Genomic DNA, 7015 nt, shown 5'->3' with positions numbered 1-7015 from the left:
ATTGAGACAGTGGGTGACAAGTCTCTGTGATGTGGAGAGACAGAGGTTGAGATAGTGCTTTCTGAACTAACAGCCTCCGCCACATCATTTTCCATTTTCTGCTGCTCCTCCGGAGATCCAGGTGAGGTCAAATTAGTGGTGACTTCAGATTCCAGGCTTGGTGGTGCAACCATTTCTCTTTCCAGGTTGTTTGTGAATTGCTCCATGATGCTGGCTGGTGCAACGTCTTCATCCTTCACATCCACAAGTTCCTCAATGACAGCAGAGCTAGCTTCATGAGGCTCTACTTGTTGAGGTGAGCCAGTGGGGGACAGAGTTGGGTCATATTGTTTAGACTCTGGTGTGATGTCCTTTTGTTTAACGGTATCAACCACCTCCAGAGAGTCAGAGCTCAGGTTTGAAAATGTGGGTACGTCTATTGAATCTGTGTCCATGTTAAGGTCTTCCTCAATGACTGCAGAGACAGAGGTTGAGATAGTGCTTTCTGAACTAACAGCCTCCTCCACATCTTTTTCCATTTTCTGCTGCTCCTCCGGAGATCCAGGTGAGGTCAAATTAGTGGTGACCTCAGATTCCAGGCTTGGTGGTGCAACCATTTCTCTTTCCAGGTTGTTTGTGAATTGCTCCATGATGCTGGCTGGTGCAACGTCTTCATCCTTCACATCCACAAGTTCCTCAATGACAGCAGAGCTAGCTTCATGAGGCTCTACTTGTTGAGGTGAGCCAGTGGGGGACAGAGTTGGGTCATATTGTTTAGACTCTGGTGTGATGTCCTTTTGTTTAACGGTATCAACCACCTCCAGAGAGTCAGAGCTCAGGTTTGAAAATGTGGGTACGTCTATTGAATCTGTGTCCATGTTAAGGTCTTCCTCAATGACTGCAGAGACAGAGGTTGAGATAGTGCTTTCTGAACTAACAGCCTCCGCCACATCATTTTCCATTTTCTGCTGCTCCTCCGGAGATCCAGGTGAGGTCAAATTAGTGGTGACCTCAGATTCCAGGCTTGGTGGTGCAACCATTTCTCTTTCCAGGTTGTTTGTGAATTGCTCCATGATGCTGGCTGGTGCAACGTCTTCATCCTTCACATCCACAAGTTCCTCAATGACAGCAGAGCTAGCTTCATGAGGCTCTACTTGTTGAGGTGAGCCAGTGGGGGACAGAGTTGGGTCATATTGTTTAGACTCTGGTGTGATGTCCTTTTGTTTAACGGTATCAACCACCTCCAGAGAGTCAGAGCTCAGGTTTGAAAATGTGGGTACGTCTATTGAATCTGTGTCCATGTTAAGGTCTTCCTCAATGACTGCAGAGACAGAGGTTGAGATAGTGCTTTCTGAACTAACAGCCTCCGCCACATCATTTTCCATTTTCTGCTGCTCCTCCGGAGATCCAGGTGAGGTCAAATTAGTGGTGACCTCAGATTCCAGGCTTGGTGGTGCAACCATTTCTCTTTCCAGGTTGTTTGTGAATTGCTCCATGATGCTGGCTGGTGCAACGTCTTCATCCTTCACATCCACAAGTTCCTCAATGACAGCAGAGCTAGCTTCATGAGGCTCTACTTGTTGAGGTGAACCAGTGGGGGACAGAGTTGGGTCATATTGTTTAGACTCTGGTGTGATGTCCTTTTGTTTAACGGTATCAACCACCTCCAGAGAATCAGAGCTTAGGTTTGAAAATGTGGGTACGTCTATTGAATCTGTGTTCATGTTAAGGTCTTCCTCAATGACTGCAGAGACAGAGGTTGAGATAGTGCTTTCTGAACTAACAGCCTCCTCCACATCTTTTTCCATTTTCTGCTGCTCCTCCGGAGATCCAGGTGAGGTCAAATTAGTGGTGACCTCAGATTCCAGGCTTGGTGGTGCAACCATTTCTCTTTCCAGGTTGTTTGTGAATTGCTCCATGATGCTGGCTGGTGCAACGTCTCCATCCTTCACATCCACAAGTTCTGAAGGAAGAGAGCTCGGGTCTGCTCGTGTCCCAGGCCTGGCATCTGAGGAGGGGCTAGGTGCGGCATCTTTTAACAGGTCTTCCTCTGATTTCTCCATGATAACCTGTTGTCTGCCGTCATCTTCATCCCTGAAGTCCTCATTGGGACTAAAGGATGACCAGATAGATGTTGCATCACCGCTGGTTGATTCACATTCATCCTCTCCATAGGGTACATCTATTGAATCGTTGTTCATGTTAAGGTCTTCCTCAATGACAGCAGAGCTAGCTTCATGAGGCTCTGCTTGTTGAGGTGAGCCAGTGGGGGACAGAGTTGGGTCATATTGTTTAGACTCTGGTGTGATGTCCTTTTGTTTAACGCTATCAACCACCTCCAGAGAGTCAGAGCTCAGGTTTGAAAATGTGGGTATGTCTATTGAATCTGTGTTCATGTTAAGGTCTTCCTCAATGACTGCAGAGACGGAGGTTGAGACAGTGCTTTCTGAACTAACAGCCTCCTCCACATCATTTTCCATTTTCTGCTGCTCCTCCGGAGATCCAGGTGAGGTCAAATTAGTGGTGACCTCAGATTCCAGGCTTCCAGGTGGTGCAGCTTTTGAGTGAGAGTCTTCCTCTGCTTCCCATGTTGAGATATACTGCACCAACCTGTCTACAACGTCTAATTTGTCCATGACAACCTGTAGCATGCGGTCATCTTCATCCCTCAAGTCCTCATTGGGACTCTCAGAATCGTCAGAGTTCTTTGCACTGACAGATGCAGACACTTGATATCCCTCTTGTTTAGACGTAGAATCCATTTCGGGGGCAAGATCTTCCTCTTTGTATTGTGGAGTTTCTCCTTGGTGCTCTGCAAACGCTTGGCGGGAGTTGAAAAACCTTTGTAATTGCCGCTCCACCTTTTGGTTGGCGCGACAAGCAGCTGAGTATTCATTGTCTTCGTCTTCAGCTTTTGGGTGAGAGTCTTCCTCTGCTTCCCATGTTGACATAGACTGCATCAACTCGTTTACATTGTCTGCAGCCTGGCCCAGTACATCTGAGACAAGCATTCTGGCATGAGATTCCAGGCTTGGTGGTGCAGACACTTGATATCCCTCTTGTTCAGATGTAGAATCCATCTCGGGGGCAAGATCTTCCTCTTTGTACTGTGGAGTTTCTCCTTGGTGCTCTGCAAACGCTCGGCGGAGGTTGAAAAACCTATGTAAGTGCCGCTCCACCTTTTGGTTGGTGCGACAAACAGCTGAGTATTCATTGTCTTCGTCTTCAGCTTTTGAGTGAGAGTCTTCCTCTGCTTCCCATGTTGAGATAGACTGCATCAACTCGTTTACATTGTCTGCAGCCAGACTCACTATATCTGAGATGAGCATTCTGGCATTAGATTCCAGGCTTGGTGGTGCAGACACTTGATATCCCTCTTGTTCAGATGTAGAATCCATCTCGGGGGCAAGATCTTCCTCTTTGTATTGTGGAGTTTCTCCTTGGTGCTCTGCAAACGCTCGGCGGAGGTTGAAAAACCTATGTAAGTGCCGCTCCACCTTTTGGTTGATGCGACAAGCAGCTGAGTATTCATTGTCTTCGTCTTCAGCTTTTGAGTGAGAGTCTTCCTCTGCTTCCCATGTTGAGATATACTGCACCAACCTGTCTACAACGTCTAATTTGTCCATGACAACCTGTAGCATGCGGTCATCTTCATCCCTCAAGTCCTCATTGGGACTCTCAGAATCGTCAGAGTTCTTTGTACTGACAGATGCAGACACTTGATATCCCTCTTGTTTAGACGTAGAATCCATTTCGGGGGCAAGATCTTCCTCTTTGTATTGTGGAGTTTCTCCTTGGTGCTCTGCAAACGCTTGGCGGGAGTTGAAAAACCTTTGTAATTGCCGCTCCACCTTTTGGTTGGCGCGACAAGCAGCTGAGTATTCATTGTCTTCGTCTTCAGCTTTTGAGTGAGAGTCTTCCTCTGCTTCCCATGTTGACATAGACTGCATCAACTCGTTTACATTGTCTGCAGCCAGGCCCAGTACATCTGAGACAAGCATTCTGGCATGAGATTCCAGGCTTGGTGGTGCAGACACTTGATATCCCTCTTGTTCAGATGTAGAATCCATCTCGGGGGCAAGATCTTCCTCTTTGTACTGTGGAGTTTCTCCTTGGTGCTCTGCAAACGCTCGGCGGAGGTTGAAAAACCTATGTAAGTGCCGCTCCACCTTTTGGTTGATGCGACAAGCAGCTGAGTATTCATTGTCTTCGTCTTCAGCTTTTGAGTGAGAGTCTTCCTCTGCTTCCCATGTTGAGATAGACTGCATCAACTCGTTTACATTGTCTGCAGCCAGACTCACTATATCTGAGATGAGCATTCTGGCATTAGATTCCAGGCTTGGTGGTGCAGACACTTGATATCCCTCTTGTTCAGATGTAGAATCCATCTCGGGGGCAAGATCTTCCTCTTTGTATTGTGGAGTTTCTCCTTGGTGCTCTGCAAACGCTCGGCGGAGGTTGAAAAACCTATGTAATTGCTGCTCCACCTTTTGGTTGGTGCGACAAGCAGCTGAGCATTCATTGTCTTCGTCTTCAGCTTTTGAGTGAGAGTCTTCCTCTGCTTCCCATGTTGAGATAGACTGCATCAACTCGTCTGCATTGTCTGCAGCCTGACCCAGTACATCTGAGACGAGCATGCTGGCATATAAGGAGGTCATTGACGTTTCAGAGGAAACAGAGGAGACCTCTGTTCCAGAGGAGACAGAGGAGACCTCTGTCTCTTCTTCCTTGCTGGGCGGGCTGGTTGTTGAAACCGTCTCCATATGTTCCATTTCCAGTGGGCTTTGTTCGATATTTGTTAACAGTACAGAGCAAATAAGTTTGTCTCTCTTGTTTTTGTTCATAATAACTAAAGTGTCTGACTGGTTAATATAACCTCTGGTGTGATGTCATAAGTGTCTTAGTGAGGATTCTCTGCCAGATCAAAGACATCAAAGACATCAAAGGTCATCAAAGAATTCTGTTTCATTCTGTGACAGACATTCCACACACACATTCTACACACACGCACACACATTCTACACACACGCACACACATTTTACACATTCTACACACATGCACACACATTTTAAACATTCTACACACATGCACACACATTTTACACATAAGCATTTCAAAATAGGCATTAGAAACCAAAATAAACATGTAAGTTAATTCTATCACGTCTTTTGAAGTGATAATCAATCTGGTATCTGGTCAGTGAAAAATGAAAAATACTCATTTTGTAGGTTTTGATAGTATTTTAGAGTTTGTGATTTGCTACAAAACATTGTAAAATCTTGATAACCCATCATGTACTCCCCTATAATAATATTATGTTAAACATTTACAAATAAAGTTTAAACACGTGCAGCCTCTCAGTAAGCAGCAGAAATAGAGCAGTAAGAGTAGTTAGCAATGAATATTTCAGCCCTTCGCGCTCCTTCATTTTAATTCCTTCATATCTGTTTCTCCTCCACTTTTGCATTTTCTATTTTTATGTGTCTGTAAACTTTTAATCTTTCCATCTTTACTTTCTCTCTCTTCACACATCAGTGTACCTTTCTCATATCTTCTCCTTTAATCATGTCTTATCTGCATTTCCACAGGTAAGGAGACATATTCGGTACAGTGCAATGAATAAGGAAACACCATTATTTAATAAACAAAACCTACAGTCATATAGGGGATATGAGATGGATCTACTTAAGATAAAAAGAGCTTTTCTTTTGGAGCTTTGGAGGTGTGGGTGCAGGAAAAGAGAACAGTGAAGCGTTGCTTTCCAACATAAAGACACTGTATTGACTTTTGTCATACAGGTAAACTTAAACTCTTGCTTACAAAATCAAAAACAGGGATTTAACTCAAATCCTAATCTGCTTTCTTGTTATCTTCTCTTGTAAACTGACAGAAGCCCTGTCCCTTCTGTTTCATCTCAGTCCTTCTCTTTCTTCTCCCCACACTGTTTGCCTTCTTCCTTCACCAGGGTAATCAGCTCATCAGCTTCAGCTGGGCAGCACCCATTGATCTCACTGCCCTGCTCTCCCTGGGCTTTGTAGTCTATTAACAGATGCCATGATGGGTTGTAGTCCTTGTTGCAGCCACCTGGAGGGAATGTATCTCCCCTCAATGACGCTGCCTCTCATGACATTACATTGTATATAATTTTGTTTTAGAAAAATATCTTATCTAATTAAAACAGCTTTTAATCGATTGACAATCTTTAAACAAAGTCTGTTTTCTACACATAATCATTAAGTAATTTTTTTAACAATGTGAAATGGAGATAATCTATCCCATATCTTTATTTCCTATGACAATGAGTTAAGTAACCTGCTTCTATGAACTAATGCAGTAATTTTGTATTTTGAGATATTAAGCTTACAATCTTCATATAATATGAAACACAAACATTAGTTATAGTATCCACAGCTGCTGCAGGCTTCAGTCAGTTGTAGCTCAGAGTAACTCAGTTGTTTCTGTCACAGTCTGCCCTCCTGGCATTCTCCATCTTCTATCATAGACAGTATAAATAATGGACATAGTCTCAGTGACGTCACCCATTGGTTTCTGAAGAAGCGTTTTGAAGCCTGAATTGCGCCGGCGCTGGGGGTCGCTATATTAGAAATGCCAGAGCCTGCTAATCTAGAGGCAGGCAAAGAGGCGGAGCGCGAACGAGCTGAAGCCTATGGTTGAGGACTATGGGCGGGCCGCATGAATCAGCCAGCTACGGCTAAGCTATATGCTCCTGAGCGTAGCTAGCGGTTATTAGCCATAGACTGTATAAATGATGAATGAACTAGTTTAACTTTCCCAGGAGGAGATTCTGTTTGTAATGGTGACTGACTGCAGGTGTTTAGTTATCAGAGTAAAGAAGCAGCGGACTCTCTGCTCGCTCGCCCGGTGAAAAAACAGCTAGTCGACATGTAACTGGAAATGTAAAATAACCGGTCTTCTGTCTTCTTCGGTCAGTCTGCTGTAATCTCTCCGGGGAAAAGCCAACAACTCCTGACTCCTATTTACTGGCCGACAATTAAATAAATGTTTGATAAACAC

The sequence above is a fragment of the Semicossyphus pulcher genome, unplaced genomic scaffold (assembly GCF_022749685.1).
Source record: "Semicossyphus pulcher isolate SPU_LCO1_2020_fin unplaced genomic scaffold, fSemPul1.0.p SCAF_13, whole genome shotgun sequence".
Lineage (NCBI taxonomy): Eukaryota > Metazoa > Chordata > Actinopteri > Labriformes > Labridae > Semicossyphus > Semicossyphus pulcher.
This window is presented reverse-complemented; position numbering follows the sequence as displayed.